The sequence below is a fragment of the Eschscholzia californica genome, unplaced genomic scaffold (assembly GCF_041429995.1).
Source record: "Eschscholzia californica isolate CP2 unplaced genomic scaffold, dmEscCali1.0.p SCAF_3, whole genome shotgun sequence".
Lineage (NCBI taxonomy): Eukaryota > Viridiplantae > Streptophyta > Magnoliopsida > Ranunculales > Papaveraceae > Eschscholzia > Eschscholzia californica.
The window spans coordinates 21401487-21423883 of NW_028238420.1; the positions used below are offsets into that span (position 1 = coordinate 21401487).

Sequence of the window (22397 nt, forward strand, 5' to 3'; positions counted from 1 at the left end):
AGTCTTGTCGGGTCCCACTAATTTCCTTCTCGACTCAGTCAAACCTTAGCCGCGATTTGACGCCCAGTCATTATGACTTGGTGCGTTACCAAGGTACTTTCCTCCTCTTTCTTTAATGCTTTCCTCTCGTTAAGAGGGTCTCTTGATCTTCTTCTTCCACTATGAATAGCCTCCTTCGGCATTGAGTTTTCTTCAACACTCAACTTTCTTCCGTAACTTTTCTTTTGATATTTTTTGTTTAACTCCATAATTTTAGGGGTTTCGATATGAGACCCCTGTTTGAGTTTATGTTTGATGTTTCTTCAAGAGACATTCTTCCGATGATGGTGATGGCGAAAGTAGGATCTTCCGACGATGGGGATGGCGACCCCCATGGGTGCTCATTGTCTGGAGCCACTCTGGTTGGTGATGCCTCCCTCGGCATACGGGGGTTGTCGACCCCTCTTGTCGGGTGTCGATCAGTGACTGGTCACCTCCTCGGGTAGTGGTTGAGTGTCGAGTTTTATCGATCAGCCGGTGCTCGGCCATCTCGTCTGATGCAAAGAATTTGTTTTCAGCCGTTGTTTTTCTTCCACGTGGAGACGTCGATGTCTGTTGATGACATTTCTTCTCCAAGTATCTTGTTTTTCATTTCTTCTATACTAGACCTGAATGCTTATGCTAGCCTTGGTGTCCTTACTTGTAATTTCTTCTGTAATAGACGTTATTTTGAGATAAAGAAGTGTTTTTACCTCCCATATGTTCTTCTTTTTTGATTTGGCTTAGGGGCATTTACTTTTACGCCCAGCGGAAATTTTCGCCACGTGTCTGCTTTTTATTTACAGTTCATGCAGGCACGGATTCGCAGACGATCTCGCGTTCGATGTTGTTCTATAAATGTCCCAATCCTCGAGATATATCTTTTCCTTTTTCTCTCTAACTTCTGCTTCTCTGATTATCGTTCTTGCGGGTTTCTCTTTCTTCTTGTTTTTTACGAAAAAATGGCTGCTCCCACTCTGGTCAGAGGCGTTATCAAAGCCTGGTGACCTAAAAAGAACTTGATTTACTTCGTGTGGGACATTCGATTATGGCTACCATTGAGCTTCTTCTCCCTGCCCTCGATGAACGAGTCTGCCTTACTTCCGACCGTCGCATCGGTGTTTATGAGGTTTTCTTTAAGCTAGGTCTATTTTCCCCATTTCCTTCTTTTCTCGTAGAGCTGTTGAACTTTTTAGGCCTCCATCTTTTTCAACGAAGCCCTAATGTTGTGATGATGGACATGGCGTTCTTCCTTATCTGCCATCATCTGAAGCAGAAGGTTAGTCTTTATGCTTTTAATCGGATTTTTGCTGCTAAGTCCAGTGACCATTTCTGGTATTATTTCGCCTCCCGTTCGGGACCCTTCTCTTCTGATTCTTTTACTCCCAAACGCTACAAAGGGAGATTCTTCTTCTTTCGTCCTCTGACTCCAGCTGAGGATTTCAGTTTTGTCGCTCGCACTCCTGATTTTCCCGTTGAACTTCCAAATATCCCCTTAAACGCTCAAGATAGTGAGTGCTTGGAAGCTCTGAATGCTTTAAACAAGGGGGGTCAAGTATTACATTTAGAAGATACCGTTCATTACAATGCTCTTCTTGCGGCTGATGTGCTTCCTTCCTACACAGGTACATTCTTTGATTCTTCTTTGGTTTCACTACTTCTTTGTCTTTCTCTCGTTCATTACTTTTGTTTCTCGGTTTTCAGTTCTTTGAGGAAATGGGTCAGGTCTGGTCGTCAACCTTCTTCCTCTGCCATCAAGAAGCCTCGTACCAAATCGATGGCTGATCGGAGCTCTGCCGGTATCACCATCCGTGAACCGTGTAGTCCTGTCATCCCTTCGGCTCCTTAGGGTTCTACTTTGGGGGGAATTCCTTTGGCCCGAAGTGGGGATGTCGCTTCCCGAACTAGGGCTAGTAGCAGCTCCAGGACTGATAAGGGGAAGGGTCTCGCCGTTGCTGAGACGCCCTCTCGGATGGTGCGCTGGCCTAAAGCCTTATGTCGTTTGGTGACTGTTATTGTTGATGGCCTCGATCAGCATCTTCAGGGCGAGGTACTCTGTCTTTTCTGATCTGTTAGTGTTCGTGGTGCTTCTTTTTTCTTGACTCATAGTTTCTTATCGCAAAGGCTCTCGGGATAGCCAGGATGTTGCTTCTTATTTGAGCCAGATTGAGCGTTTGGAGGGCAGCGATTTGAGCATGACTCCTAATCCTCCCAGGCCGAAGCCGAGCTTTTGAACACTGACTTGAAGGTCATTGCCGTTGATAGAGATTTTTGGAAGCAAAAGTTGAGCAGTCTGAGTCCAGCTCCAAGGTGCAATCTAAGCAATCGATTACTCGTATTTCCCTTCTTGAGAAACAGCTCGAAGCTTACAAGGAAAGGGAATCTAGTCTCCTTACCCAGAGGGTCTAAAGGACAAACTCTCACTTCACAAGTCTCGCCACAATATTCACGAGTTAGCCGCTTTGAATCAAGAGAAGTGTGGAGATGAATTTTCGAATATCTTAAGGAAGCAACGGAAGTTGAGTTTCAAAGCTGCTTAGCAATGTGCTCGCCGCTTTTACGCTCCTGATGAGTCTTCTCCCTTGCGTCGGATCCGCAAGGACAAGGTGGTTGAGCTCGTCACTTTTATAGCCGCTGAGAAGGGTATTAAGGAGAGCCTTCCCTTTAGTGACGACGAGTGGGAAGACGAAGCTACCGCCTCTATGATTCGAGTGGATGATGATTCCAATGAGGGTTCTACTTTCTCTGTTCATCACCACCATTCTGGTGGCCCCAGTACCCTTCTCCCCCCGAAAGGGAGCTCTGATCTATCTGAGTGCCTGTGTCTTTTGTTTTTATTGCTCGATTTTGTATTGTTCTTCTTCTTTCAATGAACTTCTGTTTTATTTGCATAGCTCCTTTTTCCTATTTCTGCAAGTACATAAGAAAATTGATCGAACAAACTTGTTACTGTTAGTTTAATCCTAGGCTTACTAATGTTATTTCCCTAGCTTACTACGCTTAACTTCGAATGTCTCCCCTACACATAAATTCAAAGTTAGACCTATTCTAATCATGCATGCCCCATCTTACTGACACCTTCTGCAACTAGAACTTCACTTAACCCTGTATAACTATTTCGTGGTTTCTTTATTGCTTCGAAGTTAGACCTATTCTAATCAGGATTTCTCCCTTGTGATTTATCTCGTATCTAGGATAAATAGAAGTTCCTAAGTTCAAAGATACTTCGTAGATATCCTGCCGAGGTGATAAATCTTCTAGGAGAAGTTTCTTCCTTTGAGACTCTTGAATCCAAGCTTGCTTAAACACTTAAGATCTTTAACCGACTGAGATCTTTTAGGGAGATTCCGGGATTGAGTCAGTAAGCTTGTGGCGCGCTTCTGCGTCCCCAGTTTAGGGCATGAGACATCGGCCTAGCTTACTTGGACCCCCCTCATTCTTTTAGAGATTCTAGGGCTGATCTGATCGTATTGTAAGCTGATGCCTCTTAACTGATTCTGGCCGACCTCCCAGTCTAGGGTGTAGGTGGCGGAGTGTTGTGGGTTCAGCGGTCCTGCTGCCTTAAGCCGGGTTGACCCGTTAGACTTCTGGTCTATCCTTGACTTCTTGACGTTACTCAAGGTCTGTACAATTTATGGATCATCAGAATCTACAAATCCAACTACTGAACCAGAAGTGTCACCCCTTCTGTCGTAAACCAGACCAACGTCCGCAGTTTTTCCCAGATACCGCAGTATCCATTTCACAATCTACAAATGACCTCTCCCAGGTTTGCCCATATATCTGCTGACTACACTAACAGCGTGTGAAATATCTAGCTTTGTGGACACCATAACATACATAACGCTACCTGCTGCACTTGCATAAGGCACCCGAGACATATACTTTGTCTCTTCATCACTTGTCGGTGATAGTTCTTTCGAAAGCTTGAAGTGTGGTGCTAATGGAGTACCGACAGGTTTTGCCTCAGTCACACAAAAGCGTTCCAACACCTTCTCGATGTACGTTTTCTAAGACAAGAATAATTTCCCAACAGATCTGTCTCTCCGTATCTCCATACCCAATATCTTCCTTGAGGCACCCAAGTCTTTCATCTCAAACTCACCCTTTAATTGATCCTTAACATATGGATTTCTGACATATCCTCGCAAGCTATCAGCATGTTGTCCACATATAGGAGTAGATACACATAAGAACCATCTGATAGTTTCCTATGATACACAATACTATCATATTTGCTTCTATCATAACCATTTCTAGCCATGAAGATATCAAAATGCTTTTACCACTGCCTAGGAGATTGTTTCAATCCATACAAGGATTTCTTCAGCAAACAGACCTGGTCTTCTTTCCCGAGAATCTCAAACCTCTCTGGTTGACGCATATATATTTGTTCCTCCAACTCCCCATGTAAGGACGCAGTCTTAACATCAAGTTGCTCCGATTTCATATCATACAAAGAAAACATAGCAAGTAATACTCTAATAAAGCTATGTTTAACAACAGAAGAAAATACGTCATTGAAGTCTATTCCTTCTTGTTGTGTAAACCTCTTGGATACTAACCGTGCTTTATATCGTCCATCCTCCACTCTTGGGATTCCTTCCTTCTTGAAAATCCATTTGCTACCAACAATCTTCTGACCCTCAGGCTTCTTGCCTAATTCCCAAGCCCGATTCTTATTAAGAGATCTAATCTCTTCATTCCTGGCAAAAGACCATTGCCTTCATCACTCCTCATAGCTTTATCATAGGTGCATGACTTACCTCCATCAATGCTTTCTCCCACACTAAGTGCGAATGCAACCATAAATGTCATTCCATACCTTTCCGGTGCTCGAATGTCTCTCCTTCCGCTGTTCTAGCAACACAGTAATGAACTACTTAATGTTCATCTTTTTCAGTCTGCTCATCTATCTGGGGCTTGATCTCTTCCCGAGTGCCTATCTCAAACTCCATCTATTCCCCATGACGTTCATACTCCACCTGTTTACCAACACTCTCCTTAGCATCTACAAGTGTTACCTTCTGAGGTACTATGGTTAACTCATCAAAAAGTAACATCTCTACTGGTAAGAAACTTCTTTGATTTTCCATCAAGATTCCACAACCGATAACCTTTCACCCCGGGCTCATACCCAAGAAATACACATTTTTTAGTCCTCGGATCCAGCTTACCTTCTTTAACATGTGCATAAGCCAGACAACCGAAAATCCTCATGTTCTCATACTTTGCAGGATAACCAGACCACATCTCATTAGGATTTTTACACTCGATAGATGTACAAGGAGAAATATTTATCTGATATGCTGTCGTGTTCACTGCTTCAGTCTAGAACACCTCTGACAGCCCTGCATTTGAAAGCATACAACGAGCTCGTTCCAATAGAGTTCTGTTCATACGTTCCGCCACACCATTTTGTTGTTGTGTCTTTCTAGCCGTATGGTGTCTCACAATCCCTTGGTCTTCACAGATGCTATTAAACTCGTTTCCACAAACTTCCATGCCATTATTGTCAGTCCTCAAGTGTTTGATCAATTTTCCAGTTTGCTTCTCGATCAAGGTCTTCTACTGCTTGAACTTAACGAATGTTTCATCTTTGCGTTTCAGTATGTATACCCATACTTTCCTAGAAAAATCATCTATCAAGGTTAACATGTATCTTCCCTCACCATGTGAGCTAACCCGGGAGGGACCCCAAAGATCTGAATGGATGTAGTCTGGAGTTCCTTTGGTATTAGGAACTGACATACTGAACTTTACCCGACATTGTTTCCCGAAGACGCAATGTTCACAAATTCCAGTTTTCCAACCTTTTGTCCACAGAGTACCCCTGTTTGCGCAGTATAGCCATCCCCTTTCGCTCATATGCCCTAACCGCATATGTCATAGCTTGGTAGTCTCAACTTCCTTGTCAGATGATCATACCGCTACATATCCAGTAACTGTGTTACCCTGTAACACATATAGACCATTCTTCTTTGACTCCTTCATAACTGTAAGACTCCTCTTAGAAATCCGTAGTACACCACCTTCACCAGTATACTTACACCCATTATCAATCAAAGTTCCCAAAGAGATTTTCTTCAAATCTGGAACATGTCTGATGTCTGTTATAGTCCTCACAACACCATCATGTATCTTCATCTGAATTGTACCCATCCCAACCACCTTACAAGGAGCGTCGTTTCCTATTAAAATCATAATTACCGCAATTAATGGCATTGTAAGATGAAACCCAATCTCTATGAGGACATACATGGAACGTACACCCAGTATCCAAAATTCATCTTTCTTCAGAGAAGCAGACATTGATAGCCGAAACTATAGCTTCAGCACATTCTTCAATGATTGCCAAGACAATACCATCGTCATTGTCTTCTTCGATGACTGTTGCCTCCCTTGGTTTCTTTCCAAGCTCAGGACATTCTTCTTGAAGTGTCCCTCCTTCTTACAATTAAAGCATCTGTACTTCCTAGGTTTCGATTTAGACCTAGACCGGCCCTTTCCGTCGCCTAGATGTCGCGACCTTCCCCTTACAACCAGACCATCTCTTGAAGTGCTTTCTTCCATTGATCTTCGTCTCAACTCCTTAGAGTTCAATACCGCTTTAACATCCTTCAATGTTGTAGTTGATTTACAAGACATAAAAGAATCAACAAAGCTTTCATATGATGGTGGCAGAGATGCAAGCAATAGTACTGCCTTATCTTCATCTTCGAAATTGACATCGATATTTGCCAAATCTAAGAATACTCGGTTCATTTCATCCATATGGTCTTTCAACGATTCCCCTTCTAACATCTGTAAATTTAATAATTTCTTCTTTAGATACAAACGACTAGTTAGAGATTTCGTCATATACTGCCTCTAGCTTTATCCATAGCCCATTGGTTGTAGTTTTCGTAGCTACTTCCCGTAAGACCTCATTGCTCAAACACAACCGAATCTGTTTGTGAGCTCTCTTCATAAGATCTTTCTTCTCTGCTCCTAACAATGATTCAGCGAGTGCATCCTTCCCATTCAACGTTTTCAGCAAACCCTGTTGAACTAATACTGCTCGCATTTTGATCTTCCAAAGATTAAAATCATTACTTCCATCGAAATTCTCTATCTCGTATTTCGCCATCACAGAAACCTCAAAACCTTAACTTTGATACCAGTTTGTGATGACAAAAGCAAGCAATCCAAAAAAGCAATATGAAATAAAGAACAATCACACAGAACACAAGAGATTTACGTGATTCAGTTGGTGAGACATACTCCACGGCGACAACGGCGCGATGATTTCAACTATGATAAGAAAACAAGGTACACAAGAGATTCGTCAGAATTTGAAACAAATATCTCTTGGGGTTTTAGTTTATATAGTCACTAAAACCCTAATCCCACAACCTCACCGACTCTCTCTTTCTAAATCTGAAACACACATGGATACACTAACACTAATACTAGAGATAACCCCTGCTCCGCATTGTAGCTCTGTCTCGGATTCCTGCTCTGCCTCAGAGCCCTGCTTCGCATACCAACCTTGTCTTAGTAATCAGCTCCGCTAGCGGGTTGGCGGGTCCGTAAACCGGGTTAGATATCAACCCATATTCAAGACACTTTCAACAGTGAGATTGACAAGTACTAGATACGAAATATAAAACCTATATGCGGCTACGAAGTTATGTATGTTACCAGAGCAAGACAATTGTCGGGAGAAAAAGTAACGCAATTGAGGGAAATCTTAATCTGACTTTCTTGAGCTTCAAAGAGGTTTTCGAGCTCCTTATAGGTTTTTCACCCAGGTTCAAAAGAACGGGATTCAACGAAACAGATTCACCAATCATGGCAAAATCCAATATTGCGTATTGATAAATTTTGACGATAGCACATTGGTGCTAGAAGAACAGCTGACTCAAGCAAAAAATCATCATCCGGTAACTAAAATTCTCAACTCGTTTCCTCTCAAAATCATTCTTAACCCTTTTTCTTAGGGGGGGTCAAAGCATCTCAGAAGCTATGGGATGCCAGACTCCTGGAACAAAGAGACGACAGATCAAAGCAGAGATTTCTGAGGCGAAGCCACCCCGGCGACAGAAACCTTCGCTGTAGAGGCTGGGCCATTCTGTGAGATAATGAGCGAGATGAACTGTCGATAAGTGATCTGATTCTCCACCATGTTTCTGAGCTACTAGAATGTACGAAGAGAAGAATGCAGTAAGGAAAGCAGAAATAACCTTGTCCCGCTTAGTTCTTAAGTACTCGAAGCCCAAAGACCTAAGAATTTCAAGTATGCCCACTTGGAAAACTATGATGGTTCCAGCGACCCACATGTATTTTTGTGAGATTATATCTTGCTGCTGAATTTGAGCACCATCGACAAATCGATCTAGTGTTTGGTCTTTCCAACAGTTCTAAAGAGACCTGCCTAGCCGTGGTATAAAACTTTCGAACCCAGATCTATCCACTCATTTGGTGCGATCGCCTCTACCATCTGCTCAGCTTTCTAGAGCAGTCAAGGAATGGATAAGACCGACACAGACTTTGTTCAAAATTGTTGAAGGGACTACCAAAATGGAACACACATCAAACTAAAACGGATTCTTATTTCAATTATAATTCATTACCAAAATTGAACACGCAGCAGACTGAAACGGACTCCCAATTCAATCATAATCATTGGAAACAAAAAGTGTATCACCAAAACGTAATATAATTATAATTCGATGACTAAAAATCGATGGCGCAAAAATTAAAATGTTGAGTTGGGTTGGTAGAGATTTGAGGTAATCTGTTGCCCTGGAAAGGGAGAGTCATTAGCCGACTACTAGCAGAGCTTTCGGAACGAAATGGTCCAAAATACCTTACTAGGACTCTAAAGTCATTTTCATAGCTCCACAAAGAGGTTGCATCAAGAAAGCATATAAAGGGAAATAGCTAAAGATGAACCACCCACCTTGAGGAATTTATCGGGAGTCCAATTTGTGCCAAAAATCGAAAAAAACTACAGAAACATATTGAAAATCGCAAAAATGCCGCTTGAAAATGACCCGCCCACAAGAAGGGAGTGGGAGGAAGAACGACAACCTAGAGAACACATCGATACAAAAGAGTCTGGTCGAATTACGATCACCCCTTTAATCAGTAAAAAGGGCAAAATCCTGTAGATATTGGGAAAAGACTAAAAAGTCAAGTTACCAAACCAAATCCTGACAAAAGGGATTATTGGCCGAGGGACCTGAACGTGTGGTGCGCTTTTCATCAAGATTACGGCCACAAAACTGAGGATTGTAGGCACCTCAAGAACCTCATAAAGGAGATGGTGAAAAGAGGAGAGCTCGACAAATACATCAAACAAGAGGAAGTAAGAGGGTCGTCCCCCCATACAAAATGTCCTAAGGGGAAACACCCCCGATCATCTTCGCAGACGACGATCTTCACGGAATAATCACTCCACACAATGATCCGCTAGTGATCACTGCCACAATAGCGAACTAGAGTGTGAATAAGATCATGGTCGACATTGGTAACTCGACCGACGTCATGAGCAGAGTATGCGCTCAACAACTCAGCGGCAACCCATACTGACTCAAGCCTTATCAAGCATACCTCACTGTGTTCGGAAAAAATAAAGTACCCACTACCCGTGGCAATCGGAGGTAGCAAGGTTAATCGACTGGTTATGGTGGACTTCATCATAGTTGAAAGGTTGGCAGCATACAACCTTATCCTAGGAAGGCATTTCTTGCAAGATAATGAGGGCATCGTCTCCATCTCTCACATGATAACGAAATTCCCAATCTCGGGGATTGGCATGATAGCGACCGACAAGGGCAACATGGTCCTAGCTCGGGAATATTTCCTAATCTCGACTCAAAACTGATTTTTTTTAAGAAAAAGCCCGAATACGCCAATGAATATAATATGCAGGAGTGGGGTCCCGGAAGACCCCATTAGCAGAACAGATGTGCCAAGTAAGACTGCATTTAAATCTAAGTTTATTTAAATTTTATTTTTTAGGGAGTATCAGTTTATCTCTCAGGTCATATAATAGTAACTTTTAGCATCATATACTACAAAAGTTATTTCCGAAACTCGCAAGAGTAAGTCTAGGCTAGTAGGTCACAGTCCATAAGTCTTGGGCACAACTTGCTTTCAAAGTTTATTCACTTTTTTCGTCAATAGAAATATTATGAAGATATTATGAATTTTGAAATAAAGTATGGTTCCGAACACGGTCTTTGAAAAACGTCGAAACAACATTAAGCATCACGGCGACTACCGTCACAAAATAAATCTAAACCCCTGCTCTGTAAGCATCAGCCCTGGTAGCCCAAGCTATGTCTAGGTTTAAGGAAGAGTCCTCTACGAAACTCGAACGAAATATATAAGCCCAAGTAGCCCATTTGATAACCTGACGATCAAATCAAACTAAAGCTCTGCTCTGCAAGCATCAACCCTGGTAGCCCAAGCTACGAGTAGGTCTAAGGAGGAGTCCTATATGACACTTGAAAGAAAAATATAAGCCCAGGTAGCCCAAGTGATAACCGGACAATTAAATCAAACAAAATCCCTGTTCTACAGGCATCAGCCTTGGTAGCCCAAGCTACGACTAGGTCTAAGAGTCCTAAGCTAAACTTGAAATTAAATTAACGAGAACTCATATTCAAACCTCAGAATAAAACTAAAGAGGATTCCTACGAACCTCGAAAGAAAAAAAATAAAGTAGGATTCCTAGTCAAAACTCGAAATAAACTAAGGAGTCCTAGTCGAAACTCGAAATCAAATTAAGAAGTCCTAGTCGAAACTCAAAAATGAAATTTAGGATGAGTCCTAGTAGAATATTGAAATTAAACTAAGAAGAAGTCTTATTCGAACCTCAGGATTAAACTAAGAAGTAGTTCTATACGAAACTCGAAAAAAATCAAATTAAGGAGTCCTAGTCAAAACTCAAAACAAAATCTTGAGGAAAAGTCGTAACACATCTGGTTTAAAACAAAACGCAGTAAGCCTTGAAAATAGGCAACAATCCTACTTAACGACCACCCTAAGGCAGACTTGCCTCTCAAACGCAAAAAACATCACTAGCGGAGCAAACACAAGTCCTTGCCTCGCATGCCTAAACTGAAATTAAAGTCGTGGTAGCCCAAGATATGTCCAGGCACGAAGACAAAACAACCAAAAATAAAGGCCCGCTTAAGCAGAAACTATTATGAAGCTACAAGATACTTATAGGACAAGCTAAGCGTTTGTCGTTTTTTGAGGTGCTTACAACTTCTCAGAATCCCTTGTCCAAATTTACAACTTTGTGGAGGTGCCTTTCAAACTTCTTTAAACTACTAAGTGAAATCCCTTAATGAAAGTGATAAGGTCGAATAAAACAAGTTAAAAAGAAGGATCATGACTTTGGGCCATTCAACATATTCTCCAAGAAATAAAGACTTTTGTCATTTAGAATTAACCTAGGGGCAACTTTTCTTTGAGTCCAAAAGTCTAATTGTTTGATTTTTACCCCTTAATCAACTTACCTCAAACCGCCACCACTTCGGACCACCGCGAACCCCAACTGTTGAAATTTCATGATTCATACATATGTTTTATTTTCACATGAAATCGATAGGATCTTGCTCTAGAAGAAGTCCATAGATTTGATTAACCAACATAACATTAAAATCATATAGAATCACATACCTTTTCTTCGAAGCAAATAGTAAGAATCCAATTAATAATAAGTAGAAGACGATAATCCGATAGCCCTTCCTTTCAAATAAAAGCAAATATTAGTAGTCAAAGGTAGTCTTCACCTCTCTCTCCTTTGTTAGCAATTGCAAATGGGTTTCACAATTTTGCTTGTCTGGTGAGAGGTGGGACTCCCCTACCTTTATAAAGAAAACCTATATCTCTCAAATCCCTACCCATTATGGGAAATGGAGAATAGAGGGGATGCACCAACCAATAGTGTACTGCCAACTCACCAAGCAGTCAAACTAAATCAGGTAACCAAATATATACTTGGTCAAACTTTTATCTCATTCCACTTTTGCAACAACCAAAATCCAGTCAATAAAATATTGATTGTATATGACCAAATATAGTTTATTTAAATAGGGAGAATATAAAACTAATTTGGTTACTATTTAAATAAAATATCTTACATTCTCCCACTTGGTCAATACAATCATAGTTAGTTTAAATAAAAAAAAAACAACTGGATTTCCAAAGTTAAAAAACGGGTGGCCACCCTAAAGTTTTAAAAAACAATTTGTTGCATTAGCGTTTTGTGAGATCATTCATGATGACCTTCACCCAAATCGAAGAATACCACTAGAATCGGATCATGAAGACACAACACATTCATTTTGATGCAAGGGGTCGTTCCATGGTCTCAATGTTAGTACCATCATTCTTTTTTAGCCATCCTTATACTTTACGGTGGTTGTTAATATGGTGCATTTTGGGCAACACAACTTATTTATGTGTTCCCATATGGTCCAAACTTCATGCAACAATATGTGCATGTCATCTTGATATTTTACAGCATCCGCTACGTGAATAACCATCACCTACTATCCAAGATGAAGGCTTTGAAACATGGTGCCCTATCATGTTCAACCTAAGTTACGTCTAGAGCTTGTGCAAAGCTCATTGGGCTACAACTTTATGTCTGTAATGCACGTGCAAAAATTTATTTATAATGCATTCATGTAATTGTGTCAGAAGGATAACATTTTATTTGAAGCATAATCAAATTTCAACTACTCCCACAAATAAACTCAAATAAATGACTCTACAACTCCCATGAGTGATACTAGCTCCTTATAAACCTTAGGCGGAAGCCCTTTAGTTAATGGGTCTGCAACCATAAGTTGAGTAGAGATGTGGGGAATGACAATGAGACCTTCTCGAACCTTATCTCTAACATAGAGATATTCGATCATGGTGTACTTGCTTCTCTTAGACGGGTTATCGTTCTCCACAAATCTCACAACAGCAACATTATCGCAAAAGATCTTCATCGGTTTGTGAATTGAGTCTACTATAGACAATTCACTAATAAAGTTCTTCAACCATATAGCATGTTGAGTAGCCTCGAAACAAGCAACATATTCTGCTTCCATAGTTGATGATGTAATCAATGATTGTTTCGCACTCCTCCAAGATATTGCTCCTCTAGCGAGCATGAAAATATAACCTGAAGTAGATTTCAGACTATCTTTACAACCTGCAAAGTCTGAATCAGAATATCCATAAGCCTCCAAGTCACCAGAATTCCTATACACGAGCATGTAGTCCTTTGTTCTTTGCAGGTACCTAAGGACCTTCTTAACTGCCTTCCAGTGTATTACTCTAGGATTCTTTTGAAATCTTCCAAGCATTCCAACTATAAAACCAATATTGGGTCTAGTGCAAATCATCAAATACATCAAACTGCCAACAGCTGACGTATATTCTATGGGGTCAACTTGACGCCTTTCAATCTCATTTTTTGGGACATTGTTGTTGGCTGAAAACATCTCCCTTCACAATTGGTACATCTCCAGGCGCACAATTCTGCATTCCAAATCTATTTAGAATTTTATCAATGTAAGCTCTTTGAGACAAACCTAGTACACCAACATTTCTATCCCTTTGAATTTTAATTCCAAAAACGTATGAAGCATCCCTCAAATCTTTCATATCAAAACTTTTTGTCAAAAAATGTTTGGTATCATGTAACAAGTGGATGTCATTGCTGGCTAAGAGAATGTCATCTATGTATAACACTAATAAGATGAATCGGCTCCCACTGATCTTAAGGTATATACACCTATCCATAGGATTTTCCTTAAATCCAAAATCTGTCACTACTTGATCAAACTTCAACTACCATTGCCGAGAGGCTTGCTTTAACCCATATATTGACTTCTTCAACTTACAGGCTAACTGATCTTTACCTTTTTCTTGAAATCCATCAGCTTGCTCGATGTAAATATCTTCGTTTAGATCTCCATTTAGAAAAGCTGTTTTGACGTCCATTTGATGGAGTTCTACATTGGAATGTGCTACCAAGGCCAGTATTATTCTTAGAGAATCTTTTTTCGAGACCGGAGAGAATGTTTCTTGAGTAATCAATTCCCTCTCTTTGATTGTATCCTTTGGCAACCAGCCTGGCCTTGTACCTTTCTACATTTCCTTTTGCGTCACGTTTCGTCTTGAACACCCATTTGCATCCGACCATCTTAGCACCATTTGGTAATGGTCTAAGTTCCTAGACATCATTTCGATTCATAGATTCAAGTTCTTCTTTCATGGCTTGCATCCATTCTTTCGAATGGTTACCATTCATAGCTTCTGAAAAGTTTGATGGATCATCTACATCAAGTATATCTCCTGTAGTCATATAGGTCTGATAATCATCAGATATTGCTGATCTTCTTTCCCTATTCGATCTCCTTAACGGCATATTGCTCATTGACAGGTGCAGCTACTGGTTCTGGTGTAACTACAGGTTCCAGTTCAGGTGCAACAACTTCAGGTGCAGCCACTGTAATCGGTGTATCTTCAACGACCCGGGGAAGATCAACTAAGATAGTAGGTAAAACTGTACGCGAGTCATCCACAGTTTCTTCAAAATTTGATCTTCTATGGTTTGGACTCCCACTGTCTTACTCAAACTCTAAAAATTTGGCATTATTCAACTCTGCGATCTAGGTAGTCCTTGTAGGACAATAAAATCTAAAACCTTTGGATCTTTCTGGATATCCTACAAAACGACATGTTATGGTACGCGGATCTAACTTTCGAATGTCCGGATTATAAAGTCTCGCTTCTGTTGGACAACCCCAAACTCGTAGATGATTCAGACTTGGTTTCCTTCCAGTCCAAAGTTCAAATGGGGTTTTTGGCACAACTTTACTGGGAACTCTATTAAGTATGTAAACAGCTGTCTTCAATGCCTCACCCCAGAAACTCTCTGGTAAATCAGAATGACTCATCATACTTCGAACCATATTCTGATATGTCCTGTTCCTCCTTTCTGCAACCCCATTTTGCTCTGGTGTACCCGGAGTTGTATACTGAGGAACAATACCTTGGCCAGGAAGGTATTCGACGAAATTCCTGTGATTCACACTATCTTGATCTGCTCTCCAATAATACTCTCCGCCACGATCAAAACGAACAACCTTGATCTTGCGATCTAATTGTTTTTCTACCTCCACGTGGTAGAGCTTAAAGGTTTTCAAAGCCTCATGTTTATGATGAATAAGGTACACATATGCGTACCTAGAAAAATCATCAATGAATGAGATAAAGTAACGCTGCCCACCACGAGAGGGAGTTGGAAAAGGTCCACATATATCTGTGTGAATAAGTTCCAAAAGACCACAACTCCTAGTAGCAGTAAGTTTCCTATGTTTTGTCAATTTCCCTTTGATGCATTCAATACAAGTGTGAAAGTCACTAAAGTCCAATGCACCAAATACTCCTTCAGCAACTAACTTTTGAAGACGTTCTTTAGATATATGACCTAATCGTTTATGCCATAACATAGAAGAATTTTCTTTAAGGAATGGTCTTTTGATACCAAAGGATGAAGAAGCAACAGAATCTACTGATAAACATAATGATGAAGCAAAACAGGCATCTAGAGATAGTTTATATAAACGATCAACCATATTACCAAAACCAATATTTTTCTTATTCAGTCTAATAGAAACTGTATCATCGTCAAACAAAAAACCAAAATCAGCTTTGTCAAACTTGGAAACAGAAATTAAATTCCTCCTTATTGTAGGCACAAAAAATGTGTCCTTTAATTCTAAAATAAAACCTCCATCTAAAACTAGTCGATAAGTTCCAACAGCTTCTACTCTTGCAGGTTTAGCACCCGAGTCTGCCAGCCATACTTTTTCCTCATCCCTGGCTTCCCGCTTGCTGATGAACCCCTGCAATGAATTCGTAACATAAACAGAAGAACCAGAATCAATCCACCAAGTATCCGAAGGAACATCAACTAAATTTGCTTCAAAACAAACAAGTGCTTGGATACTACCTCCTTTCTTATTCAACCATGCTTTGTATTTGTAGCAATTCTTTTTCATATGCCCTTTCTTATGGCAGAAAAACATTCTATCTCTTTTGGTTTTTGATTAGTTGCTTTAGCCTGTGGTGTAGAGTTAGAACTCTGACCTGTTTCCAGTTTTTTGTGAGATATTTTCTTGGTGTTTTTCTTCTTAAAAATTCTCTTGCCCTTACCGTGTATGGCTAAGTTTGCATGTTTAACCCTTCCTTGCTTAAGTCGTTCTTCTTCCACAACACAGTGGGCAATCAACTCACTCACATCCCATTTACGATCCTGTGCATTATAATTCACTTTGAAAGTATCAAATGAGCGGGGAAGAGAAGCAATAGCCAAATGCACAAGAAAATCATCTTCAAGAGGCATCCCCAACTCTCTAGGAGAAAGAACAATGTTGGAAAATTTCAGAATATGTTCGCGAATATCACCCTGACCATCATATTTGATAGAAGTCAATTTAGTCAGATAACTATACTATAGTGCCTTAGTAGACCCAACAAACTGTTTTTCAATTTCTGTCATTAGTTCTTTTGCAGTATTCTTAGTCGGAATACCACCTCGAATGGCATCTCCTAAGGAGGACTTGATAATCATGATTGCCATCCTATTAGCCCTTCCCATTTTGAGTGTTTCAACTTCACAAAATCCAGAGAATCATCCGTGGGAACATCAGGCATATCCTGAGTGAGAGCGAGATCATACTCCGTCACACCCAAAACAATGTCAAGCTGTGACTTTCATGTGGTGAAGTTTGAGCCATTGAGTGGCTCAATACCAGTCAAATGACGCTGAAGGATTGACCCATCCATAACTATTTTACCAAATAATTAAATACAAGCATTAGTCTAACATGCATAATATAAAATATCATATCACATGCTTAAACTTAATATTTAACCATTAATAATTTAATTCAGTCTTAGGGTTAAGCCGAATTAATCAGAGTGTCACAGATACCTGTATAATAATTTATTACTCTGCAGGACAACAAATACATCTTTAGAGTACACCTTTGGGCGGTACTTATTAATTGCTAATTGCTTCCCTAATTGTGACAGTAATCACAAGTAGAACTAGACTTATACACCTTGAGTTGATACAGACACTTCGACACCTTTAAGCAGAGGGTTATCCATATTTTGTCAAAATATATATAACTATTCTACTCCATCCAGTCCACACGAAAATCAAGACACCTTTGGGCAAGACTATGAAATTAATGTTTATGGATGCAAACTTGTGATCTTAATGGTTAAAAAACCATAATCAGAAGAATTACAATTTTAATAAGTCAGTCGCCTTTGGGCAAGACCGTTATTTATTTAAGTCGCAATTCTTATGACGACCACTTTAGTTGTCCTTCCTAAACCCTAATAGGATAGACTTGTTTTACATATATAGAAGAAAAAAAAAGTTACTGTTTTGGAAGGTTATATTTATCAAACCTATCAAACTTATATTCCCTCTTGGATTAAGCTCAAGAATATATTCGTAACATTCCAAGCATTTATCTAACTCAAGACTTTGATCTTTTATGGTCCCTTACTTAAAAATGTACTTTAGCAGGAAAGATGCTAGGAGAGATTCTTTTCAATCCAAGTATTTTCTATTTTCTAACCAGTGAATAGGCAGGTGCATACGGTTTTCATTTCATGAATTTATTAGGAAATGATTGTAACATAAGGTTATATTAGCTATCTACTCTCTGTTATTAGTTGATATTTTACCTTTAAGATAAACTATGAAGAACAAAGGTGCCTTTGTTACTAGGAAATATCCTTATGTTATTTGTTACTATTATTATTCTTCTATCAACTATTAGGAAATATCCTTATGTTATTTGTTACTATTAGTATTCTGTGCAATAATATAAAGTTATAAAAGTAAAGACTAATCCATGGTGAAATTTTAGGATTTAGATATCTTTGATAAAATAGGTGTTTAGTTGTTATAACCTATCAAGATAACTTAATCCCAAACACATAATATTAATCTAGTGTGATACACAGTACCTTGGTCCTCCTAGATTAATAATGGAACTAAGTTGTCATCATAAATTTTGAAGGTTAAAAAATATTTATAAGACATGCTCAACAGGACTTTGGTCATCAATTCAATTAATTGGAAGTTCCCTCATATGAACAGGCAGTGACTATGTGTATTAATATTTAATTCAAATCTATTTTATTAAAAAAGGAACTTAAACTAGCGCAAAACTCAAGATCTTGATACCACTGTTGAAATTTCATGATTCATACATATATTTTATTTTTACATGAAATCGATAGACCTTGCTCTAGAAGAAGTCCATAGATTTGATTAACCAACATAACATTAAAATCATATAGAATCACATACCTTTTCTTCGAAGCAAATAGTTGAATAAGAATCCAATTAAGAATAAGTAGAAGACGATAATCCGATAGCCCTTCCTTTCAAATAAAAGCAAATAGTAGTAGTCAAAGGTAGTCTTCACCTCTCTCTCCTTTGTTAGCAATTGAAAATGGGTTTCACAATTTTGCTTGTCTGGTGAGAGGTGGGACTCCCCTACCTTTATAAAGAAAACCTATATCTCTCAAATTCCTACCCATTATGGGAAATGGAGAATAGAGGGGATGCACCAACCAATAGTGTACTGCCAACTCACCAAGCAGTCAAACTAAATCAGGTAACCAAATATATACTTGGTCAAACTTTTATCTCATTCCACTTTTGCAACAACCAAAATCCAGTCAATAAAATATTGATTGTATATGACCAAATATAGTTTATTTAAATGGGGAGAATATATAAAACTAATTTGGTTACTATTTAAATAAAATATCTTACACCAACATCATATCTCTCTTTCTCTCTCTCTTTGTTCCAGCAAATGGTTGTCCTCGGCTAGAATAAAAAGAAAGGGAGAGGGAGATAAAGATTAAAGGGTAAAAAGAAAATAAGTTAGATTTTTTGACTCAAAATAAAATTTCCTCCTAGATAAAATTCAATTGTGCAAAATTTTGTGGTGAATGTTTTGGATGTCCCAAAGCTACAGCCAAAAGAAGATTGGACCTAGATAGCTTTTTTTCTTCAAAACTTGGAATTGGGTAGTTCAATGAAGAGAAGCTTTTGGCAGGTTTGTGGCCCCCCATTTTCGTGCAAATTGCATTTATGTTCACTGGAAATGAAGGAGGCCGATATATGGACAACCAATTATCTAATATGGACGACTATTTTATCTGGACAATTAGAAATTAAAAATTTTATATGGACAATAGTTTTTAAGGGAACATCACTCAATTATTTTTTACTTTTGTCCTCTAAGAATTAGAGCTTTTATTTTAAGTCTCTCATCTTTCTTTCCATAAACCCTAGACCTTGTTCTACTTCTTCTTCTTCTCCACCACCAACAAAATTTGTAGAGAGGGAAACTTAAGAGATAGTGTTGATCATGACACCTAGATATCAAAGGAAACAGTTGAAGAATCTTCCCAAAACATGAATTGTTGAACAAAACCGACCCAATCCATGGAAGATCTGGTCTACTTCATGAACCCTATAACCCCTTGAATCAAAAAATAAAACCAAGAAAGTTGATTTTTGGTACCAAAACGACAAGCAGATCTGCTCGTGTTTCGTGGCAAACTACAAGAAATCTGCCTATATTTTTGTGGCAAACTATAAGAAATCTTTCTTTATTTTCGTGGCAAACTACAAGAAATTTGCCTATATTTTCGTGAGAAACTACAAGAAATCTGCCTATATTTTCGTGGGAAAACCTAAAAATAGTACTCTCTCCGTCTCAAATTAAGAGACCCACTTTCCCTTTTGATTTGTCTCAAAATAAAAGACCCATTTCTTCTTTTATCATATAAAATCCATCAAATTTCCAACATTGTCCTTTATCTATATATTATACATTTTTCCTCAAGCATTTATTTTCGGTAACAATCTAATTTAGAAGAAAAAATAACATCCAATTTGGAAGTAAAAATACCATCCAAAGGCATGAACAATTTGTATTGTTACCGAAAATAATTTGAGCATTAAATAAAATTCAAATTTCATCCACTTATTTTTGGTAAAGAAATTTAATTTTAATTTAACCAAAAAGAAGAATCTCACTAATCTGGGCATCAAATGGGGGTATAAGTGGAAGAAAAAATATGCGAAAAATTTGTAGGGATTTAGGTCTGGGTCTCTTAATTTGAGACGGTGGGAGTAAATTTTTATGGGTTTTCCACGAAATTCTAGTAGCCGACTCTTTCACTTCGAATTTCGTCATGAAATCGTTTTCGATTCTTCCAAACTACAAAAACGAAATACAAAATAAAATAATAAACGTTAGGGTTTTATCTCATCAATATCATTAGTTCTTATTGTAGAAACGACTAGTAAAACTTCTTTGAGTGTAGATTGGGGGTTTTATCTTCCTCATCCATCTAGAGTTTGATAAATAAGATAGTGAATTGGTAGAAATTGTAATTTACTTGTAGTACCCGTAAGAGAAGAAGACTAAAAGAAAAAGAAGAATGACAATTACGTTTTTTGTTTTTAATTATTATATTAATTAATGGTCTTCGGATATATTATTGTTTTAACATTTAAGACTTTATAGAGTTGTTTCCTTATTAGATTAAAATCAAATATAATTGACTTGCACCGGTCTCAAAAATAGCTGTGCATATAACATAATTGGTTGTCCATAATGTTGGCCACCGAAATGAAATCAATTATTAATACTGTTGTAGTCCCTATTGACGTGATGCTGATTTTAAGGATAGTGACTAATGTAATAACAAAAAATGAGCATTTGGTCCAAATTTTTGGGGGGAAATTTGCGTTTTGTCCCTTCTCAGCGAAATATGCATTTCCAGTCCAAACACTCATGACAGCTCACACTTTTCTGTGACAGCTCACACTTTTTTGTTTTGATTTTTAAAAATCCCTCTTTTACCCTTCCATTGAAAACACTCTTACTTCCTGACGCCTTGTCAGCGTGATGGAGAGGGAGCATTTAAGACCATTTAATGAGGGATGGAGATTTGATGTTAATTGCTCCCAAAATCTCTGTAAATCCCTGGCAATCAAACCTAAATATCTCGAAATCTCCTACTTTTCTGCTTCTTTCTCTCTCTAAATCCTTCTCAAAACAGTTCTCTCTCTATTTCTTTCAAATTTCAAAATTTCAGCCAAAATTTCAGCTAAAATTTGAAAGCCCGCCCATAAGTATGAAAGATTTCATCTGAGAAGCTTATTTATACAAGATTTTGGGGAATAAAATACATTGGTCATTATCTTCCTCTGACTTTGTTTTGTTTTTTCAGGTGAAACTTTCTTATATTTCAGGTTTATTCGTTGGCATTACATAATGGATGGCATTGAACAAATAACCACCCTGTCAAACACACTATCATTCATGTATGGAAGTAAATTGATATTGCTATGTTATTACTGAATCCTTGTTGATAACAAGATTCGTATTCTCATTTTCTTTTCTGTTTTCCTTTCAGTCAAATGCTTTTAAACGTTGGATCAACCGGTCCTCTCTGGTGAATGAATGTTTATGTTACTTTCTTTAGTACTTTTCTTTTGCTTTTACAATGATTACTTGAACTACTCAGGGTGGAGCGCGACTTTTTCTGTTCTACCCCTCCTCCTGTAGCTGTAGCACACGCTAGAATTGCTCAACAGGAAAGACAGCGGTAGTCTACTCTAATACTCCTCATATTGCATAATAATTCATAGTAAACTCATTGATTTCTAGTGTACTATCTGGTTTCCTATAAAATAGTAATTACCCTATTCATATACGTGCGTAAATTGTCTTATTTACAGTTAACTCATTGATTTACAGTGAACTAATTGGTTTCTGGTAAACAAGCTGATTTGCTATCAACTAGATAGTTCTCTGACCATATACGTGCGTAAATTGTGTTTGTTTTCGTAAAGTCGATGGTTTTCGTTAAACTAATTGGTTTCTGGTAAACTATCTGGTTTCCTGTAAACAAGATAGTTCCCATTCATATTATTTCCCATTAGATTAGAAATTATCCACTTTGCACTGGACACGTAATGTTGGTTAAATTTTCTTGCAATGGACCATTGTTATGTTTCGTGCAGTTTCCAACAAGATTTTATATACGTGCGTAAATTGTTTGGTAAACTCATTGCTTTTATGTTTCTGGCAATTGACCATTGTTATGTTTGGTAAACTCATTGATTTCCAGTGTACTAACTGGTTTCTTATAAAATAGTAATTACCCTATTCATATACGTGCGTAAATTGTCTTGTTTACAATAAACTCATTGGTCTCCAGTGCACTAACTGGTTTCTGGAAACAAGACA

At 38.5% G+C, this 22397-nt stretch overlaps 1 pseudogene; it reads right to left on the bottom strand.

The window, feature by feature from the left end:
• Nucleotides 1-14651: 14651 nt before the first annotated feature.
• LOC147549003 (uncharacterized) lies at nucleotides 14652-16887 on the bottom strand (annotated as a pseudogene).
• Nucleotides 16888-22397: the final 5510 nt, after the last annotated feature.